The sequence below is a fragment of the Hevea brasiliensis genome, chromosome 9 (assembly GCF_030052815.1).
Source record: "Hevea brasiliensis isolate MT/VB/25A 57/8 chromosome 9, ASM3005281v1, whole genome shotgun sequence".
Classification (NCBI taxonomy): domain Eukaryota; kingdom Viridiplantae; phylum Streptophyta; class Magnoliopsida; order Malpighiales; family Euphorbiaceae; genus Hevea; species Hevea brasiliensis.
The window spans coordinates 68,052,010-68,076,715 of record NC_079501.1 but is presented as its reverse complement, the minus strand read 5'-3'; positions in this window follow the sequence as shown (position 1 = coordinate 68,076,715).

Here is a 24,706-nt window from a genome sequence, read left to right as displayed (position 1 = left end):
TCCGCAGAGGTTGTTAGCAAACTAATATGGAGCCTTTCTAAATATTTTTCTGCATTGATACTCGGAAAACTCCTAAAAATTCCATAGTTTCTCTCGATTGTCTTGTCACTTGAGCAAGAACAGCAATTAAACCATGAACTGTCATCCTCGAATTGGCTGAGAATCCCATATTCAAAGTTCGAGAAACAAAGTCTCTAAGCAAGTATTCTAGGCACAGAAGAAGCCGAGGCCGCGTAATTAACAGCACAGAGATCTGAGACCCAACTATCCCACAACTATCAAAGTAGGCTACGCAGGATAACAATCTCGATTCAGGGTTTTTGTGGGGAACAATCCAAAAGTACCTACTTACAACCTTCAGCAAAACCTCATTATCCTTATCATTCAACAAATGTTTCTTCAAGATTTCAATACAAGGAACCAACTTTTTCTTCAAACTTGCAGTTAAAAATGGGGACTCTTGGAAATGAACTTACCCAGGTCATAACCCAAAGGACCCAAATCCTGAAAAAGCTTACTTTTTGGTTTAAGGGTGTTGTCAAGATTAGCGAAGAGAATTGGGGGTGATCGACGCGCAGCAGACTGGATTTGGGAATTGGAGAAACCAAGGTTTTTGAAAAAGTGAACCACAGATTGAGCATTTTTAACTGATTTGGAACTAGAGAATCGGGTGGAGACACTGAGCTCTTGGGTTTCAGAGAAATTGAGGGTTTTATTAGGCATTGGAAAAGGGCAGAGTTTGGAGGTTTTGAGGTTCTGGCAAATGAAGAAAAAGAAGGAAAGACAAGCTGTTTGGGGTTGAAAAGTCGATCGTATAAATAGAAATGTTTAAGAGCAGATAGTGATTTCACAATTTGCATTTGAATCGAAATTACAGTGAATGGGATTTAGGGTTTAAGGACATAAAAATCAATGGAAATTAATTTGAAATCCCCTTACAAATGTCCAAAAATCAGCACATAATTGAGAAAGAAAAACAAGAAATTCTGATCAAAAGACTGAAATTTGAATTTCAAATTACTATAATCAGAAAAAGATACCAAGAATCCATCGTCTTTTCTTTCATATCAGTAGCAATGGCTTTCAGCGGTTGAATTGAAAGAACCCGTCGCCTTGTGCGCGAAAAATAATGGCCTCAGCTGGTGTATAAATTACAGTGAATGGTGGGGTTAGCGTTTAAGGCATTGAGCCTGTAAATTTTTGGGCCCCAAGTAAGCCCATAAAATTTTGAAGAAATCTGACATTTGGAGAGACGACATGTAGATTTCAAGCTTACGATCTCTTTCATTTTATCATTTCCAAACCTTCAAAATTCCATTGTTATTTATCATCACCATTATTTTCTCGTTTTCTTGCACTTTTTACTGATTATTTAAAAAAAATAATTTGGTTTGACAATGGCTTTATAATTGAAAGATGCCCATATCATAGAAATACCCGCAGTTGAAGAGCTTAAGCAATAACTTTTATGTGCCATAAACATAGTCACAGTCAGTGGCGGAATCGAAAGTTAGGGGGCGAAAATCTTGTTATTATTCTTTCTATTATTGATAATTAAGCCAGAAAAAACTTAATGTTGACAGGCTAAAACTAAATCTAGTAAGTAGAGGTTTGGCATGCTAATTAAAATTTAATAAAAATTATAAGACAAAATTATATAGCAGAAAGAGAGGGACAATCATCTATATTAACAAAAAGAAATAAAGGAATATCCAAAAAGATATCTAAGAAGCACAATTATATAAGCTATATATTGTCTATCTATACACTGCATCATTTCATAAAATATGCATTAATAGTTTTATTTTTACCCATTTTATTAGCTTATTAATTTTACTAACCTGAATTTTTAATATATATATATATATATATATATATATTAGTTCACAATTCTCACATTTACACAAGTACAAAAGTAATAACCTCAAACTTCTTTAAAAAAAAAAATCTGTAAGTTCACAATTCCACTCACATGTAATCATAACAGCAAAACACAATTAATAATTTAGTTAGCAAAAAATAATAAAAAAATTTCATCAATTTCTTCATCTATGTTCAATCCATGTTAAATTTTAACACTCAATAAAAATCTATAAATAGAGTTATCAATATAATATAGAATCAAAAGTGAAAGATAGAGAATAATAATATAATTATAAAAATAAAAGACAAATAAGTAATTAAAAATCAATAAAAAGAACTTCATCAGTTTTTTCATATATCTATACTAAATTTTAAAGTTCAATAAAACTATAAATAGAATTATCAATTATGGAATAAAATATAAAATTAAGAGGGAAAGGAAGGTGTGAATGGTGAAAAGCAAGAGTTGGAAGGGCTGGTTCACTAAATTAGCTTTTAAGTTGATATAATGGACTGGATATTTTAACAATTCTACAGGTCTAACGGGCATAATGGAATGACTTTTAAGTTGTAGGCTTAATGGGCTAAATAGAAAAAGGCTTTTAAGTTATATGTACAATGGGCTGGCTTCTAAATTGCTATAAAAAATTTGACTGGGAGCCCAACATGAAGAGAAGGTCCATATATACTAAAGGAAAATATTGAAGTTAAGGGGGGCAATGGCTCCTGCCAGCCCCCCTAATTTCACCATTGGTCACAACAATTCAAAATGAACCACTAAATGAAATCTCCCATAATCCTGGCCATCACTTGTCAAGGTCTTGCAAAATCTTCTAATGAAAGAGTCCATAATGGAAGCTATTAAGCGCTAAATCTTCTAGCTTGTTGTTTTCTTTTAGTCTTCTGTGGGATCTTTTTAACCACATTATTTACCTTTTTCGTTTAACAGCAGAAAGCGTAGTTGCAGAAAATGGTGGATGCCCTCTCTTGTGTTTGTGTCCACTTCACTTGTTTTTGTGTTTATGGTTCAGGTTAAAGTTTTAGTGTCGAGGCAGTTGTAGAAGGAGAGGAATGATAATAGAACTCTAACGAGGTGTATTCAAGAGCCAAGAATGAAAGAGGCGAGTGTTGAGATCAAATTGAAGCCACTCACTTGGTGTTCACAGTATTTGATTAATATATGACTTGTTTGCTTCTCAAATTGGTCTTTCCTGCCTCCAAACTTGTCCTCTGTGGGTTCTAATTAGAGAGATGCTTCTTAGACTTTGGTTTTTAGAAAAGCCTGGGTAGAACCAACTAATAATCTAGAATTGCTCTATGTTGGAGGGCAATATTATTCATTACTCAAGAAAGTATCCTCATCTATGTTCTTTTTTTTTTTTTTGGTGCAAAAGAAAGAATTGAGATGTTTAATTCTCTGATAAGATTATACAGATGAAATTCAAGAGGCTGAAAAGCAACAAAAAGGATGAAGCATATCGGTCCAATCATTTCTTGGGGGAAATTGTTGGAAATTTTGAGTCCCCATTTTCATCGCTCAAAAGGGAAGAATGTTAATAATTAAATAACATCTCATTTAATCACTTAATAAAAATTTTAAATTTTAAAATATTAAGATGTTAATATTATTGATTTTTTAAAATTAATTTAAAAGCGATAATCAATTGGGCCAGTGGGTCATTACGTCACATGGGGGTCAACAGTTTAAATCAATAGCTCACTTAGTTTCTTCTAATCATCTCCTTATGTAGTTTAATTAAAGAACCAGGTTGATTTTATGTCCAGATCACCCATTTGCTGGGTCAATCAAATTTTCTATAATAGCATATCATATGCATAAATTATATCTTAAGTCATTTTAGAAAAGGTTTATTGTACTCTAATTTTTTATTTTCAACCTATTATATCTTCTGATTTTTTATTTTATAATTAATAGACATAATTTTTTAAATTTATCAATAAAAATATTAAACATATCACTTGATATAATTTTTTTTCACTTTATAATGAATTAAATTTAATGATTTATTTAATAATTTGTTATTGAGTTTGAAAAACTATGCTTATTTGTTATATAAAAGTAAAAAAATTTTAAGGTGCAATAGGTAAAAAATAAAAAGTTAGGACATAATATGTTAAAAAAAAATAGTAGTGAACTAGGCTGTTTCCAAATAATTTAAAGGCTAATTTAGTAATTTAAATATTAGGATTTTTTTTTTTTGCTTGTAATCATTATTTTCTAATACATATATATATATATATATATATGAATATGCAAAGAATTCCTACTTAGAGAGAGAAGAAAAGAGAAAACTTTAGAGTGAGAGTGTTCTATAGATAGCCACTAAAGTGATCCATAACAACTGCATCTCTTAGTAACCTATTAATCAATGTGAGCCTCTAGGGGATTAAATTTTGTCTTCATTTGTTGTTTTTTCAGCATTTTGAAGCCATTTATTAATTTATCTCTGATAATCCTTAGATCATTAAAATCCATTATGGTGATGTATAAAATAAAGAATAGGAAAATATGAGTAAAAACGTTTAGTATGATCCTCTGTATTACATGCTCATGCCCTTTTTTTTTTCTTTTGCCTTTTCTCTAAGAACTTTGAGTTTAGATGGTTGTGTAAAATTATTGCAAGTTCAATTAAATAAAAATTGTTTTGTCTTTATACTAACATTGTTCTACCTCTTTCGATGGCTTTCAATGGATATATGTCTTTGGAATATGCAATGCTTCACTACAAAAAAAAAAAAGAGATTTGCAGTCGATTAAATATGTTATTAATTCATTAAAATCGGTTATTAATTGATTTAATAATTAATTTTATCAGCTGCAATGCGATTGGTTGCTAAATCGATTAGCAACCAATTGCTATTAGTAACTGAAAATTAGTTATAAATAGCAATCGAAAATTATATCAGTTGCTAAAATAATTAAATTTAAAAAAAATAAGTTTTTTGATTAAAAATTATCAGTTACTAATAGTAATTGATTCATAATTAGTTATAAATTCTCTACCCATTATTCATGCAAGATTAATTTCATTTTCTTCACAATTTCCATGCATCTCAACTCAATTTCAAGTAGTATTTAAGGATTTAAAACTAATTTATACATACCTTAATTTATGAATTCTCCAATTCTCCTTCTTTTCTTCTTCTTTTAGTTGCTAATCACTCCACCAAGGGCTAAAATCAAACTTTAATGTTGGAGGTTAGGGTTTTTATGGTGAGGAAGGGAGGAGAAACCAAGCTTTTAAGGGTTAACAATGGTGGAAATGTAAGAGAATTAGAGAAAGAGGGAGTGACGGCAACCCATGAGGAAGAAGACCAAATTTTTACTTTTTCATTTTGTCTTATTTTGTAGGATTTATTCACCATTTTTCATAATTAAAAATTATAATATTTATGAGGTCATGCTTATGTCATGGGGGTGATGTCATTAATCTTTTATTTTCTTTTTTTTTTTGCTTTTCCTTTCTTTTTCCCCACTTCTTCAATTTAATTATATATTTCACAATTTTAGTTTCTCACATTTTATTGGACAGTTAGGCCATGAGTCACCTCTAAGGGTGAATTGATCAATTTATCCCTCGCCAGTTTGATCCGGTTTACTAAAAATTCAGTATTTCTTTTGGAACCCTGACCTAATTATTTGATGTAGTTCTCTATCGTTTTCTGTGGTTTTCACATTTCCCCTAGCTTCGCAATTTTTCCTAGGGTGGTTTCGTCTCATGTGCTAACATCCATATGAGTTCTCCATACTACTTACTTTAACTTGAATTAGGGATAACAAAGGTTGATCTTTATCCCACAATTTTGAGCTCCATGGTTGGGCTCTTAACACTATCATAAATTAACTTACTTCGAAGCTCGCTCTTCTATGTGTTTATGCCATAATAAATATTTTTCCTAATGTCATTCCTTTACCATTCTCATCCTTACTTTTCTATTTACTTCTTTTTCCATTCCACAAATTAACTTTGATTATTTCATCCCTCAGTTTTATTTTTTTCCTTGACTCAACTGTCGAGTCAAAATTTAGTACCTCTTAACATCCCTAATAAATTCACTATACTTCGATATTACTCTATTTTGGTCCTCTGACCATTCTAGTAAGCACTCTCTCACTGATATTCATAACGTTTCTTTATTACATTTGCACTAACTATTCAAATTTTTACTTCCACATCTTTTATCTCTCGATATTCTATAGCTTATTTTTCTCTCTAATTTGCAATCAATACTTCCTCTTGTACTGAACTATAACTTTTCGATATTCTAACTTTAGAGTTTTAAATCCCTAAGTAGGAATTTCAAACTCATTTCCAACAAAAAATTCTGTCATGGCAGAACTCTACTAAAACAGATGTCATTTGCAACCATCCTTATCTTAGTGAACTATCGGGTAGTACGTAGCTCTACATAATAATCTCAAGTTAGTACTGTAATCTGCAGCTTACAGTACAAACATTAAGAACATTGCATATTTAATACGATACATCCCAATAGACCAAACTTTCCTATATCTTATTCTTCTCGAAACTACTAATATCTTAAACTTATTCTTATTTCGATATCCATGGACAATTACTAATAGTAACATCTTTGCCCTCATCTAGAGTAATTCTATTACTGTCACTTACTTTTAGGTCCTCTTGCCTTATATTAAATAGGCTCGCCAATTAGCTTAATAATTTATGGTGTGTTAGAAAATACTTTTCGCTAACAAACTCTTCTAAAATTAATGTTAATCACACTTATTATCGTAGTTTTTATCCTAAAAGACTAATTACTACTACATCAAAATTTATTCCCATGTAAAGGAATAGCAACATAACATATAATTCTTATACTAACATACAAATAAGTAGTGCTAGGATCAAATACTAACTAATTGTTTCTTCTAAAAATAAAAAATTTACCAGCAGCTAAATCCGGAGTTTTTGCTCATTCTCCCTGGTGCATAGTGGACGCTCTGACTGGTGTACTACTATGTTCGGGTTGATTCACTGTTTTAGGGTTGCTAGGAGTATCAACTCTATTTCTATCTCGGCCTTGACCGACTGTCTGTGAAGTTTGGAGAGCAGATCTCTAGTACAATCTCTAACAAAATGTCCAAACTCGCCATAATTGTAACAAGCTCTAGTGGCCTTATAACAATTACCTCCATGTAGCTTGCCACAAACACGGCAGATACAGGTAGAATAAGCACTTCTGGTTGTGCAACGACTGGATCTTGGTGGCTTCTGTTCTGATGATCCACCTCTGTTATATCCCTGAGCTCGGAGTCCCTCAAATTCTTTTCTCTTCCCCAATTTACTATTCGAACTCTAACCCATAGGTTTCTTACTCTTCTCTATTTTATGTTGCCCTTGTGGGGGTTGGGTCTATACTTGGGCTTAGGTTGACAGGCTATCAGATATTGAAAGAAGGTGGGCAGTTGCTGGGCCATTTGCACGATAATTTGTACCGGTGGAACTAGTACAATCGGGCTTTCGACACTCTGAGGAGCTGGGGCCTCACCTTGTACTTCCGCCATCACAGACTATTATATTGTCTCATCCTTCTCTTCCATATCTTTTAACAGAATTTTTTATTTCGTGTACAACCAACACAAGGAGATTTCTCCCTGTCAGTTCATATTTATGATGTAAATGTACTATATGTATCAAACATTTGAGCAGTTGCATTTACCGACAAAATATTTTAAATTCACAGTTCAAATTTTACTTAAAAACTTGCTCTGATACCACTAAACATGTCACACCTTACCCCTCCGTAAGGCATAACATGCTCCCATAGTACACCTAATGAATTACGGTACTTCGCCTACCAGTAATCTATTAAATATACTACAAGGGATTTTAAAATAATTTTCAATCATTTTTATAGTGGTGGGAACGTTGAATATTTATTAAAAAGTCTTTAATTGAAATTTTGGTCATAGATCAAATCCTCGATTAAAATCTGGTGTTACAAAATTTTTTCAAAATTTCAGCAGAGTGCTAGATATATTTTGAGAAAACAGTTCTTTAAAACCTGAAAAGAAAAACACTTCCAATATGTTTTCTCCACCACAACTCTAATAAACTCAATTTCATCTCCCAATTCAATACAATCAATTCTGTAACACCCTCCCGGTAGCACTCCGTACATTCTACTGTTTCGGTGACCGGTGTCGGTCCGGACAGCTAGAATGTCCGGAAAAATATTTAAACTAAAGTCAGGAACCATAATTAACTCAAATATTAATAAGAAAAATTTAGTAAAAATTTTAGAAATAAAATACAACCAAGTCAAATGAGCCGGTGCCCAAGCAAAGAGTAACCAGAGGGAAGTTGCGGTTCTTGCAACGAGGAGCCCTAGACCCGGGAAAAATTTCATAAAATAATTTTTGGGACTCCAGAGAAGGGTCATTGAGGTTCCTATGGCATTAGAATGCCAAGAAAATATTTAGAAAAATTTTTCAATCGGTACAGACAATTTTGACCCGTTAAGCCAAACGGAGGGCATTTTGGTCATTTCGCCTTCAGAGGTGATTTTTGGCCGACTTGTCCAGTTAAGTAAATAATTAATATGACATAAAATATGAAGAAATATTGCTAAAAATTAAATTGAAATGTGGTAGAGAAGAGAAGAAAAGAAAATGAAAGAAAATGCTAATTATGACATCATATGATGTCATTTAAATTTCCTCCACCAATCACAATTTGTTAAACTTATTAAAAGAGATAAAAGAGACCAAAAATATGAAAAACCAATCTGCATCTTCAACCTTGGGCAGCCTAAAAAAACGTTGAGAGAGAGAGAGAAGAGGTTCCACCATTAAAGCTCCTTTAAGCTTCATTTCTCTCTTGTTTCCACTACTAAACCCTAACCCCTTTCATTAAACCTTGACCATATCACTTGGGGAAGCTTTTGGCAGCCAAGAAGAAGAAGGAAAGTGAAGTTTTAGCTTGAAGAAATCTGCCCTACAAGAGGTTAAAGTGAGGTTAGTGCTATCCTTTCACTCTCACTCCTTTAATCCTTGTTAAAGCATCATTTTAAGTTAAGAAATTGTAAGAGTTTGAAGTAAGTTATATGTGTTAGGGCATCTTTAATTTTTGGCAGCCCTAAGGAAGGATGAGGTTGATTGTTTTAATGAATTTAGAATGGATAGAAATGATGTTTAAGGTATGAATATGCATGGATGTTGAATTAGTGTGCTAATTGAGGTTTATGGATAATTTAAATTGGACATTAGGGTTTTGAGAAGTGAAACTTGGATTTAGCTTATGGAATTGTGAAAGAACATTATAAGGGTCAATTAGTGACCATTTTAGGTATGTTGACCATGAATTGGACTGAAAAATAGTATAGCCAAGTGAATGTGTAGGTTGCCATGTTAGTGCAGCAGAGGGACTGAAAATTCAGTCCACTTGCACTGCCATAACTTTGGCTGTGTAGGTCCAATTGGTGTTTGGCCAATTGGACATGAAACTAGGCTTATAATGACACATTTTTTCTGAAGAAACCATGCCCAAAAGACCAAAGCAAGTGGACCAAAACTTGGCCCCAATCCGGACACCCTGCAATACTCGCAGAAATGACCAAATGAACAGTCATTTGGCCATAACTCACTGTAGATTTGGTCAATTGACCTGAAATTTTTACAACAACAAGTTAAGACATAGAAAAACAACTTTCATGAAGAAACCTACCCCAAATTATGACCAGAACCTAACCCAAATGGCAGTCACGCATCGCTCAAACTCGCAACTCTGCAGATTTTCATTTGAGCAGTAATGTTTGGATGGCTATAACTCTCTCTAGAAAACTCGGATTTAGGTGATTCTTGAACCGATGAAAACCTAAGGCATAGTAGAACATTTCATATGAAGAAAGTTAGACCAAATTATGAACTTAACTTGATCAAATTACTGACCAAAGTTGGACCAAAAATGCGGACCCAAAATCTCAAAGGCATGAGCGATTGCACGTGAACAGTAAACTTATTTTGGCCATAACTTGAGCTACAAAACTCCAAATGGAATGATTCAAAAAAGGAAATTCAACTAGACAAAATAAGGAACAACTTTCATGTTTACCATTTCCTCAAATTCCCACTGTAAAAATAACAAATGGAACAGTAAAGATGAAGCATGAAAACCGAAAATTTTGCTCAATTAGCATTAAGCTTAAAAATGGCATTGGCAACCAATACCAACAAGTTTGAAATACAAAATGTGGTATGTTTGAGGTGTTAAGACCAATACACCTATTTTCTATCCAAAAGTCAACATTTTTGTTGACCAATGAGGTGAATAGTGACACCAAAACCAAAAATTGGCAATTTTGCCAAAATGACCTAAGCTTTGAGAAAGTGACCAAAACCAACAAGTTTTGAATACAAAATGTGGTATGTTGGGAGTATTAAAACCAATGTACCTATTGTTTATGCAAAAGTCAACATTTTAGTTGACTAATGAAATGAATAGTGACACCAAAACTTGAAATTCAAAATTTGAAATTAGAAATGCATCTAGGGGACTTTAAATTGCAATTGGCAATTAATACTAGCAAATGTAAAACTCAAAATGTGGGATCTTGGTGTAATAAGAATTAATATATTCATTAAGTATAAAAAGGTCAACATTTTGGTTGACTAGTAAGGTGAATAGTAATTAAAATGATTAGTAAATTAAGATGAAGACCTAGAACCAATTCTAAGCTTAAATGCTTAGAATTGTATGACAAATATGGACTATGCATCCTAGTCAAAATTGTTAAAAAGAAATTTAGGCCATAAATTTGAAATCCATGAAATATTCATGGATTACTTGAAACATGAAAAATAAGTCACCTAATTGATGTGAATAGATAGTTAGGGCATATATGCCCATCACAAATGGAATTAATAAAATATTAGAAACTCAACTTGAAATATAAAATTTGTAATTACATAAGTAGATTCTTGAATGTATAAATGAGAAAGGAAAAATGTTTTGAATACAATGGTACATGTGAACAATTGTTTAGAATTGCGATCAATATGAATAACATAATGAATGGATAAATAAACCATATTAATGTATGAATGAGACATTAGTTCTCATTATTGTAAAGAGGAGAAGTATTTTAAGTACAATGGTATAAAAGAATAATTGATGTGAATTGTGATCATATAAATGATCAAATGAATGTATGAATTATGATTGAAATTTATCATGAAAAAAATGAAGTCATAAAGCACAATATATTAACATTTTAAAATATCAAATGCCCTAGTATACCTAACAAGATTGGTTTGGATAGTTTGGCATGCCAATAGGGTATTGTGTTAGCGATCGCAAAAGGCTTTATGCTGTATTCATGGCTTTATGCCCGTATTCATGGCTTTTATGCCGTATTCATGGCTTTTATGCCCGATTATGTGATATCATGGCTTTTTAGCCATACCGATCGCATACGTGGTAGACGTTCGCATCCCATGGTATGACGCCCGAGGCAATCGCGGTGTCCAAAGTGCCAACGACCCGTTATCGATCCGATCGTCTAGTATAGGTTACTTGGGCGATCAATTAAAGTATTATTCAATTCGAGCTAAGTTAAGTTAAGTTTAATGTAAATCAATTAAAATTAAATTAAGTATTGAATGAATAAGAATAAGAGTTTAGCAAAAGAAACATAACAAAAATATAAATTGCAGTAACCGCATGGACTTGAAATATAATACGATAGAATAAATTATATACCGCTAGTATTCTTGAAAAGTTATAAACTAAGCACTTCCAAAGAGGAACAAACTAGTATATAAGATCGTTGATACTAGAAATACCATACCAAATTAAATTGATTCTTGAGTATCTGAATTATCATTTATTTCTTTCTTTACTTGTATATATTATTTCTGGTTATATTATTGCACCACTAAGCAGAAATGCTTAGCGTGATGGAATTGCTTCCTCGCAGCAGTCTTGAAAGGTAAAACCAGATGGTATCGATCGAGATTTTTGGAGTCGGATCTGCGAAGTGTCGGAAGAGTTCAAGATTGTCACCTTCTCAGCAATGCATGTAGATAGGGCTCATTTTATACATGTTATGTATATTGTTCATTCCTAGCACATTGTAAATTATTTGTATATCTTGTACAAAATAAACTCATGTAATTAACCTATGAATTATGGAAGCTATTCAAAGTAAGTATTTTAGTATGTGAATTGAATTTGAGTTATAATGAGATTATACTTGTGAATATTGAGATATTGAAAATCTAATGAGATTTCTGAGAAATCTGGATACTGCATTGAGATACATTATGTTTGAAATTTTTTGAGACTATTAAGTTTGAGAAATTGAATATATATTGAAATTGTCTTTGGCAGGTTCAGAAGAACTGTTAGTCCAAATTACAGCCGACACTTTGTCGGATTATCGTTAAAATTTTTGAAATTTCCAACTTAGTTAGATTTTGATAAAAGTAAAAATAGCCTAAATCTTCAATAAAGTTTTTGAATAAATAAATCAAGGACTGTAATGAAATCAGATAAAATAGAGTGCTCCGGCACACTGAGTGGCATAACTTGCTCGGCTACACTGTAGTCGGGTAAGGGGTGTCACATTTGCAGCTCAATTGGTAAGAGGCGAAGCAAATCCGTGTGGTGATATGAGTTCGAATCCTAGCTCTGCAGGGCGAAGGGATTGAACTCCAACAAAGCGGACAGTACCGATTTGAGTTGCATCGCCGCCCTCTAGAGTGCACGCAAGATGGCCACCCATAGAGGGGCTTGAGTGGGGCCCACTAAGTGGGGTGTGACAATAAAAAGGCGCCTTTTTATTGTCACATCCTCGAGCCCGGCTCAAGCCTCTCTGAGTAACCATCTTCTTGGCGTAAGCGGCGTGATGCGACTCACAGTGCGTCGCTGCTGTGGAGTTCAATCGCCCGCCTGCAGCCTGATTCGAACCACACGGGTTTGCTTCGCCAATTGGTAAGAGGCGAAGCAAACCCGTGAGGTGATGTGGGTTCGAATCCTAGCTCTGCAGGGCGAAGGGATTGAACTCCACCAGAGCGGACAGTACCTTGTGAGTCGCACCGCCGGCCTCTAGGGGGGTACGCCGGCAAGATGGCCACCCAGAGAGGGGCTTGAGCTGGGGCCCGCTAAGTCGGGATGTGACAAATTCAATTCAATTTTCAAGCCATACTTTTCATAAGGAAAACCATACATGGATTTCAAAACTCAGGAAGAAATTTGAATATCATACTCATTAGAATAATAAAATTAATATTATAACAATATACAGGTAAATAAAATCTCAAATTTACATTACAATAATTTGCATTTAATTACATACCAAAATATTTTACAAGAGTTTTTATACAACTGCTCAAATATATTACATACATATAATTACATGCATACATCAAAATCTAATGTGCAAGGGTATACCTATAATATACCCGAAGCTAGTCCCAATGTGTCTTCAAGGCTTAGCTACAGGAAATCTTACTCAGCTGCTCTATCTTTACTTTCACCTGTGACAGACAAAGCTATCGCTAAGTGGTGAACTCAGTGGTGCACAAGTATAATTTAAAACATAATACACTATACATTGACAAAATTTTAGCAAAGAATTTGAAAATCTTGAAATTCATCAAAATTCCAAAAATCAAAATATCTGTTGCCAAAATGCCAATCATTTGTCAAATTATAATTAAACATTTAAAATAATTCCATCATTTTGTGGAAATAAATATTAATTTCTCTAAAATCAATTATGCACAAATCTTATTTTAAATAACCATTTCTTACTATCCAAAAACTATTCTTTATCTCACTAACTATGCAGGACTAATCCGTAAGGGCCATCTTCAAAGCGATTCTAAATCCTTATAGTCGGGGAGGTCGAATCATGATTCTAACTCCCTATGGTCGGGGAGATCGAACCATCGTGCACATTACAACACCACAACAATGTAACTTCCGAAAGGGCCAATAACTTAGATCTAACCTCTAATAAGAGGAGAATCTAAGCATGTGTACGTACCATGATAATCAAAACAAAGCTAACTCCAGTGTCTCCTCAACAAATGAGGTACGAGTAATAACCTAGTCAAGTATCTACAGTGAGATATAAAACATATCAAAAATTTCTTTGTCCTTTTTGTGAGCATAAATCACAATACAATGCAATTCAATGTCAATTCCAATATCCAATAATTTTTATGCCCATCACAATTCAAAACATATTCAATCCATTTCCCATTTTAAGGATAAACCATTATTTCAAATCAAATTTTCCATGCACCATGTAAACGTATTTCAATCAAAATTTTTCTGAAGCCAGTTTCATTCAATTCATAACAAAATAAAATCATAATTAATTTCATTTTCCAAAACTAAACTCATTTATACCATAACACGTTTCAATAATCATTGAAATAAATTCATTAATTAGTAAACATAATGCATAAAGAAACTAAAATCATTTAATAAAATAAAATATGCAAAACATGAACAATTTAAAACTAGTTGTGCACAAACTTCTTTGTTGACTTAGTTTACTTCAATTTTCGTTTTTCCTTTGAAGATCCCTTTCCAACTGAAATACATAAATTTAAAGTGCTTCAGTATCCATTTCTAATAATTAATTCTAATAATTTCTTTGCAGACTTATCCTACTCATTACTGTTCTTTACATTTTGGATCACTATTCATTGCACTATTCAAGTCAAAATATTTACTTTTTCCTACTAAATAGGTTTATTAATTCTAATTGCACTCATATACCATATTTTGGGTGTCAATTTTATTGGCATTGATTGCCAATTCAATTTCTAGTTTCCCTAGGTGCAAATCCAAAATTTTAGTTTTGGTTTACTATTTTCTACTGTTCCATTGGTCTGGTAACTGTGGAAATTGGGCTAAGTGTCCATCAAAGTTGTTCTTTATTGTCTTAGTTTTAATCTCCTTTTTGAATCACTCCATTTGCAGTTTTGTAGCTCAAGTTATGGCCATTTTTTTAAGGCTGTCTGGATTGGTCCAAACCCAGAAATTTTGGGCAATTTTTGGTTCTGGCAATTTTAGTGACCCAAATTTGGGTGGCAAATTGACTTAGTTATGGTAGAATTTGGGTTGGTGTTCCTCATAAAAGTTGTAGTGCTAAGTCATAACTTTCCATCAGTATAAAATTCAGGTCATTTGGACCTTCCTACACCAAGTTATGGCATATTGTTCATTTGATCATTTCTGTATAGTGGCAGTGTGCCAATTCCGGGTTTGACCTAATTTTACACCACTTTGTGTTCAGTTTTAGGGCAAGGTTTCTTCACCAAAATTGTTACATTATGTCTTAATTTTCATCTCTAATTGGCCTCACACCAATTGGAGCAACCAATTTCCAGTTATACCTATTTGAATGGGTAAGGGTCAAGCTGTCCAGAAATTGAACATCACACATTTACAATCCCATTTCAATTCTAACCATTCAAACACATTCTAAATTACACCAATTAACCATTTTAAACCTCACTTAGGTCAAAGTACATCAATTTATCAAATTCTCAAAATTTCCCCCCAAAACCCTAGGGTCAAGAACCCTAATTTGTCTAATCATCACAATTCCATGAAATTTGATGTCACTTAACATATTAACCATATCTATCACATTATTTAAGCTCTAGTATATGTTTAATTTAAATAAACACCATCAATTCCTACCATACCCATGGCTGGCTTTATTCTCTACCCATCATTCATGTAAGATTATTTTCATTTTTTTCTTAATTTCCATGCATCTCAACTCAATTTCAAGTAGTATTTAAGGATTTAAAACTAATTTATACATACCTTCATTTATGGATTCTCTAATTCTCCAATTCTCCTTCTTTTCTTCTTCTTTTAGTTGCTAATCACTCCATCAAGGTCTAAAATCAAACTTTAATGTTGGAGGTTAGGGTTTTTATGGTGAGGAAGGGAGGAGAAACCAAGCTTTTAAGGGTTAACAATGGTGGAAATGTAAGAGAATTAGAGAAAGAGGGAGTGACGACAACCCATGAGGAAGAAGACCAAATTTTTACTTTTTCATTTTGTCTTGTTTTGTAGTATTTATCCACCATTTTCCATAATTAAAAATTATAATATTTATGAGGTCATGCTTATGTCATGGGGGTGATGTCATTAATCTTTTATTTTCTTTTCTTGTCCTTTCTTTTTCCCCACTTCTTCAATTTAATTATATATTTCATAATTTTAATTTCTTAGATTTTATTGGACAGTTAGGTCATGAGTCACCTCTAAGGGTGAATTAACCAATTTGCCTCTCGTCGGTCTGATCCGGTTTACTAGAAATTCAATATTTTTTCCAGAACCTTGACCTAATTATTTGATTTGATCTCTACCTTTTTTTGTGATTTTCACATTTTCCCCAGCTTCGCAATTTTCCCTAGGACTGCGGTGTCATAATGCCCCATACGAAATTAGGGTTTTGACTAATCTCGCAGTCACTTCTCGGTGCTATCACCCATCGCTGTGACCCCTAGCTCATTTAACCTTTTATGTTCTATTTTTTTTATATGTATTTAACCTTTTTGTTCAGGCTTTTCTAGGTGACTTAAATATGATTCTAATCCTCCTAATTGCTCGGACCAACACCGGTCACTGGAACAGTGATTTGCATGGGACTATGCATATAGGGGCGTTACAATACCAAGGTGAATTTACAAGAATATGGACCTTATAGTCCTTAAACAAATGAAATTACATCCTCTGTTATATAACACTTATATTTTACATACCAGTATAAATAAAATTAATTATTACATCCCAAAGAAGAATAAAAGAATTAAATCCAATCACATTGGTATTTCATTGTCCATGATCATCCATCATGCATATTAACATTTAACACTTAAACATAAATATATATGCATAATTAAATTGAATATCATATATCCAATTTATAACTAAATTTGCATCTCATTCAAATTAATCTCAAATTTATGAACCCTTCCCAAATTCAATTTTCATGAAAACAATTTTCAAAATTCATCTGCATGATTGGAAATCCTAATTAAATAATTTAATTAGGTGTAGGCTTAATTTAGGGTCTCAAATTACACAACAATTGCATAAAAACCCTTTAATTTGCCTAAACATACCCTCCATGTAAAACACGCTCCGTGTGAAAACAACACGGCCCGTGTAACAATTACACTGCCTGAAGCGCCAAATTACACGGCCCGTGTGGTGCAAAAGCATGGCCTGTGTTAATCTATAACATGGCCTGTGTAACTCTCTATCCATTTTGTGTGCCACAAACCTAGAAACATGGCCCGTGGCCTAGGACACACCCAGTCCATGTTTCTTGCTGCAAAGACAATTTTCTTCGGGTTTTTCAATCTTAATCTCATTCAAATCACCCCAAATCTCATCCAATCACACAATTAAGTTTTATAAACAATCCTAATGGCAAATATAGTGGCTTTGATACCAAATTGATGGCATTGGGAAGCATGGTTAGGGCCTTAGAGGATGAATTTCAAAAATTTTATCTTGGGTTTCATGCATATATACAAATGTATTATGATCCTAGCCTTTCTCTAATGCCCTAAAGCATGTCAAAACACTCTTTTAACATGCATTTGTGATTCATTTGCCATTAAGGATTGAGGTTTAACAATTAAACCTAGCAAACCCTAATTAAAAGAGGGTTTAAAGCTAACTAACCTGAAGGGGCACAGAATCAAACTTCTTGCTCCCTTTGGTAGTCTCTAAGAGCACCACTTGTTTCTCCTCTAGCTTGTCCACCATAAGCTTCCACCAAGATCACCTTAGGCAGCCCAAGTCCTCTCTTTAATGCTTGCCAACCACTAACAATTAGGGTATTTGCTTTAGGTGATTTCTATGGATGTATTTGAGCTAGAAACCTTTTCTAGTGTCTTTGATTCAAGAAGGAAACAAGCTTTCTTTCTATCATCAATGGAGGAAAAACACAAGAAGCAGAAAGAGAGAGGTTACCATCCAAGGTAGAAGAAGAAGAAGAAGATTCATCCCACTTGGTCCTCTTCTTATCTTGTATTTATATACAAGAGACAAAATAGTTAATAGTGTGTCACATGTCAAGATCCTATTTTATCTTGCTTTTAGTGTGCCTTAATCTCATTAATCCACTTGTCAAGATAAGATAAAATCATCTAAATGTCATCTTCCATCACATGGAAGACAAATGGCACACATCAATAGGTGCCACGTGTCACCATCTCATGGTGCCACGTGAGATGGTGCCACATGTCATCATGTAAAATTACCATTTTGTCCTTATATTAAATTTTGAGTTCTCAATCCAAAATTTTAATTTCTCCCTCAAATTAGTTTATATCACATATTAATTAATTAATTAATTAATCTCCATTAATTAATCTCACAATTGAATTCATATTTAAACTCTTTAAATATAAATTCAATTTATATCATACATCCAATATGCAAGATTTGGTTTTAAGTCATGCTAGGGACTTTGCAATCTTATTGCAAACCAAATCCATTTAATTAATTAATTAAACTCTTTAATTAATTAATTAAATCATAATTTACTTAGTGGTTAACTTGTGTAGGTGTGTGACTTACTAGGCTCATTACTAATTGGCAATGAGAAATGATATTAACTCTTAATATCATTGGAACTCTTCCAACCCACAAATGGCTTCCCCAAATCATTTTAGGCATCTCATAGACCATGGTTGACACTGATACACTTAAATTGTATAGATGTTTTTAAGCACATTTATATTCTAATTCATAGCATTTAGGCAAGTATTTTCATGCATAGTAGTTGATTTCATTAGTTTTTGTAAATTCTATTGCCAAGCCCTTAATTCCATGTTTTCTGCATTATTTCAGGTGTTTGGGTGAAGCCCCAAAGAATGGGAGTGCAAAGGAAAGCTTGGAGAGGTAAAAAGATAGAGAATTGTTGCTGATACAAAGTACACGGGTTGTGTAAACCAAGCCCCAGACCCATGTAACTCTCTGCCAGAAGAAATCTAAGAGAATCGATGACAAACACAAGCACAAGGGTCGTGTAAGTAGACCCGTGTAATTTGCGGGGACTCGTGTAAGTCTCTGCCTGGTGCAAGCTTGAAGAACCTTATGGGAACAACAGTACACGGCCCGTGTAACCAAGCCCGTGTAGCTGGCGCAGGCCCGTGTAACTTTCTGGGCCAAAACAAAATTTCGCAATCCTCCTCTAGTAAGTTACACGGCCTTACATTATGGGACCCGTGTAGTGACACATGGGCCGTGTACTTTGCTGCAGCCAGTTTTATAACTCGGATTCCCCTCCTATTTTCGGATAAAAACGAGACTCTTACGGCCCTTTTGGACTAAAAAATGACCTAACCCTAAAGCAACCAATATAAATAGAAAAGAAAACATCAGAAAGGGAAGACGGACTGTCGTCGTCGTCATCTATCGTGGAGACTGCCACTGAAGGCTACTGCTGTCGAGCTCTACATCAGCACCAAGAGAAGTTTTACAGCTGAAGCTCCACAAGATCAAGGCTGCAAACTCTCTTCGGTTCCTTCGTTTCATATCCTTAGACAAATTTTTATTATTTTATTTCTTCTGCATGATTTTATTTTTATTGTTTTTACCTTTTATCATGATGTTTGCTGAACTCACCATAAGTGAGTAGTTTTCTTATTCTGGACTTGGGAGAGTAGCTCTTGTAATTATTATTATGGATGAACATTAAGTTTTATTTATTGGATTTGAGATTCATTTCTTAATTTAATTTCTTGTGATTTTAATGCATGCTATATACTGGTGCCCACTTAGCCATGATTGTAGATGTTAATTAAAGGACTGTAAGGTGAAGATTACATTAGAAAATCAAGATCTTGAACCTAGGAATTCTGACCTAGACATAGGCTGATACCTTTGTGGAACTTCAAGATTGGTAAAAAATCTTAAAGGATTTTAATTAATTTAATCGCTACGAAAGTAGGGTTTGAGTTAATTAGAATATGCCCTAGATGCCTTAAGAGAGGATTTAGGATAACTCAGGACTAATTTCTATCAAGGAAAACGACCCTAAATCCAGTAAATAAGTTAGATAACATCCCTAGTAAGATTCAAGTGTGAAATCTTAATTCCAGAATTATTTCAATTAAATCATTTCGTTTTAAATTTACCATTCTAGTGTTTAAAGTTAACAAACTTCATTCCCTAAGTATTCGATAGCCTAAACAGTCAAAATTTTTGTGTAGATTGGTGCTTGCTAAATAAAATTCCTCGTGGGAATGATACTCTACTTATCACTTTATTACTTGTTAGTGATCCATGCACTTGCAGGGTTGTAAACCCAGGGAAACAAGTTTTAGCGCCGTTGCCGGGAATCTTTAGCTATAGTAATATCAAGCGATAGGCAATTTAGCTGTAACACCCCTCTCCCGTCTACAGTGTAGCTGAGTAAGGCATGCTACATTTGGAGCACCCTATCCTATCTTATCGTTTACAATATTAATTTAATATCCATTTAATTTTATTCTCTTACTTGTAGATTTTTTTTTATCCCATTTCATTTTTATGGAGACCCAGACAGAGTCCCTTTTGTTCTATTAGTGCATAGTGGGTTTCATGTTACCTGTTAAAATAATTCATATCCATTTCATCATGTCACTTCTCATGCTCATATCAATTTCAAGAAAATAATTACATTTCATTCATATACGGTTTCCATATATAATAATTTACAATTTATATATGATCCAAAATTTTTTTCCACCATTTAATTACATAAAATACCAAAATACAAAAATCTAATATGTACATGAGCCCTACCAAAACAATTGATGAGGTGATAACCACTCTGTAGCAGATCTGATCAAGGTCCTGTCTAAGCTCTACTGCTGCTGTGGCTCTCCTGTACCTACGCGTGGTAAGAACCAACGCGCTAAGCATAATGCTTAGTGGTGCATATATTGAAATAAAAATAAACAAATAACTGAAATAATTATTCTACATGTATTCTTATAAGGAAATATAAAATTTTTATGAATTTCTAGGACTTTTACATGTTTATAGAACTTTGGACAAAATAAATTAATCGGAATCTCTTTATCATGTATCTTATGTTTAATTCAGTGAAGTTCACCTTAACAATCTTCTCATGTATTTATTTCAATTAAAGATTTCTACACATTTCTGTGCTCAAGTAACCTATGACAGACTATAAAGATTGGATACACGGGAATATACAACTTAGACATTCGTATGTCTATCAAGTATACAACAATCATGTCAGGCACAAGGCCAGCAGGCAGGCATAAGCCAGTAACAATAAAAATTGGCACTATGGCGATCGGGCAGGCATAAAGCTAGTAGAACAAGCATTTTAGATATATGTTATCTGTCAATGATTATCCCTGTGGGCAGTACTGCAATATGTAGTCCCTAATTGGTATACCAATCGATCCAAGCTATATAAATGAGTCTAAGTGTACTTTGGGCAGAGTAGTATTATTAAGTATTTATAATTTCATTAATTCATGTTATTTTTATGTTTAGAAATTTATTCTAATTCATTTCATCTCATATGCCTAGTTGTTTTATGGACTTTTCTTTAGGACCAAATTTGGTGCACTGTCTTTACATAGCAGATTGACCAAGACGTGGCCACTGTTTGGCCACAATCCCTTCATAAAATTTGTTTCTCTATGTCTTATAGTTAGTCAAAAATTTTTATTACAATTTTTCAAGTTTTGTAGAATTAATTATGGCCAAATCATTGGCCTGGACTCATGTACCCTATTCTACTAGGGCTCATGCTCAGATAAGAAACTTTGACTCCCATTTTAGGGTTCTTATGTTCATAATTTGAGGACCAAGTCTAAAATAAAGTTGGAACCCTATTTCTTAGGGTTCCAGATCAGTATGGTTCAACCTAATTGGAGTTTTCTAGTGGGAGATATGGCTAAAAGAGTGTTCTGAGGTCAAATGGTTCTTTTGAAAATTTCCATAATTTATATGTTAATTTAACCTAGTTCTCTAGGTTTCCGGGTTTTAGTTAAAGGACCAATATTATATATCTATGTCTTATAAAACTTTTGCCATTGGTTTCATTGCATTTAGATTTTTATAGACCAAGTTATGGCCATTTTGCCAAAACTGGTCGGGTGAGCTTTAGTCCAGAAAATTCTGGGCAGAATGGTGCAGGTCAGTTTGGTGTCCTAAATTGAGTTAGCAATTTCATTTGGTTAGAGGCATTTCTGGGCTTGGTGTTCTCAATGAAAGTTGTAGTCCTAGGTTTAATCTTTCCAATGGTATAAAATTCAGGTCATTTGGACTTGTATAGAGGAAGTTATGGTCAAATGAACATGTACTGTTTATTTGGTCAATTTTTTGGGTTCAATGTCTAGACATCTAGATTAGGACAGTAAATTGGTCAATTTATGGACAGAATTTGGGCATGGTTTCTTCAAGAAAAATGGGCAATTTCATCTCCAATTGGCCTCACACTAATTGGAGCAACACAACTCTAGTTATAACTGTTTAATCTTGCTGGACTCATAGGTTCAGAATTCCTACACATGAAACATCACTTCCAATGTTCCATCCTCCTTACTCCCAACTACAATTTAGCACTCATAACACTTTAAATGATCAGTAAACAATCTCAACAAGATCAATCTTAAGCGATATCACCAAGGTAACAAAATTAACTCAAACCCCAACTCTCATTTCTCAATTCATATAAACACATGCCAATCAAATTATTCACCACAATTACTCATCAACATCACTAATAAACACAACTAATTTCATCAAAACCATCAAACCACAACTCTTATCATGGCTTTCGAAATTTAATAAGTTCCTATCCCTAAGAATTTCTTTTAATTTCATATCAATCTAACTCATTTTAGCAAGCTTGTCATGCTTAGAAAAGAAATAGAAGTGTATTAGTGCACTAACCTCTTTAACCACTTTCTTGGCTTGTTAAAACTTTGAATTTTCTTCACTTTATGACAATCAAAATGTTCCTCTTGATGTGGGGATTAATTCTTGTGAAGGGTGTTTAGGGTTTTGGGGTGCAAAGCTTAAGGAAAATCAAGCTCAAAGCTTGATGAAAATGGAGAAAGGGAGCTCTAATGGTGGCCGGCCTATAGGAGAGAGAAGACGAGGAAGATAAAATCTGAAATTTTAGTCAATATTTGTCTCTTTTTTACTCTTCTTATCTCTTTATAATAGTTGTTTAATTCCTATTGGTTACACTTTTAATTATGATGTCATTATTTCTATTTACTTTTCTTCTTTTCTTTTTTTTTCTTTTCTCATTTCCATACTCAAATTTCATGTTTTTAATTCATTTTATATATTTTAATCTCTCTTATTGTAATTGACACTTAGGTCAAAATTCAACTCTAGGGTTGAAATGATCAAAATGCCCTTCATTGGACTTATCAGGTTATTTTTGTCTGTACTGATAAATAAATTTTTCCTGGATTTTTTTTGACATTTTTAATATCATTTATACCTCATTAACCCTTAAATTAAGTCCTGAAAATTATCTCTCAGGATTCATCACCTGTTTAGGGTCAGTAACTATCTTTACCGATACTTTCCCATACGGTCACCCATCGCTGTGACCCTGGCTCGTTTAACCGAGTTGCACTTCATTTTTTTACTTTTCTTTAATTTTAGTGAGTCTATATTCAATCAATTTATGTTTCCTCACACTAGTATGAGTGTAGTTCCAGGTATTCAGACTATCCGAACAGACGTTAGTCACCGGAATAGTAGAATGTACGGACTACCTAAAATGAGGGCGTTACAATTTTTCCCCTCTAATAAAAATTTTGTTCTCGAAATTTACTCAGTGTAAATAGTTGAGGAACTGCACCTATCCTCTTTCATCTCGTATACAGGGTCTATCATTACATATACTTAAGTATTATAAAGAGAAATATACCTCGAACAACATCTAACAGCTCTGGCTCCTCCTGTGCCCTCATAGCATATACACGGGGTGCTACTCGAGCCTTGGGTCGCTCAATGGTCTCAGAAGCTGGTCTCTGTGATATACCCATCGACTCTGGCCTCATAGGTCGTCTACCCCTTTGAGCTGTAGGGGCAGATCTCTCAGTCGGTGGTGGGGCAGTGGGAACACTCCGGTGGGGACAATCACATAGGAAATGATCAGTTGCTCTGCATTGGAAGCATCCCTCGATCAACAATTGGCACTCTCCTTGATGCCTCCTCTCACAATAGGTGCATAACGGTATGGAGATAAATCCTTCTACTGCAGTGCCTGGAGAAGTCCCCACTGACGCTCTGGACTGTCCTCCTTTCTAAGTAAACTGAGCCCCTGTCTCTGGCCCTGACTCTAGGAAACCTTAGGCCTCTTACCCTCAGAAACTGGTGCACTGGACTGACCTTGTCCAGAACTCCTCTTTCACTGTCTATCTCTCCTAGACTGCTCCTCATTCGGTACTCTCTCTATATTAAGTGATGCAGCCACTAGTTAGGAGAAATCTGTATACCCATGTGCCGTCACTATAATTCTAATATTATCGTTCAGTCCATCCTTAAACCTACGGCACCTCTCTGCCTCTGTAGGCATTATCTCCTGTGCATATCTACCTAGCCTCATAAACTCTCTCTCACACTCAGAGAGCGTTAACTGTCTTTGCCTCAAGGTCAGAAACTCTCTCCTTTGGGCCTCTAAGTATATATAACTAATATACTTCTTTCTGAACTCAATCAGAAAGAAATCCCAAGTAAGCTCCGTCGGCTGTACCATTCTAGACACTGTATCCCACCACTAGTAGGCTTCCTCCTATAGTAACGACAGAGCACAC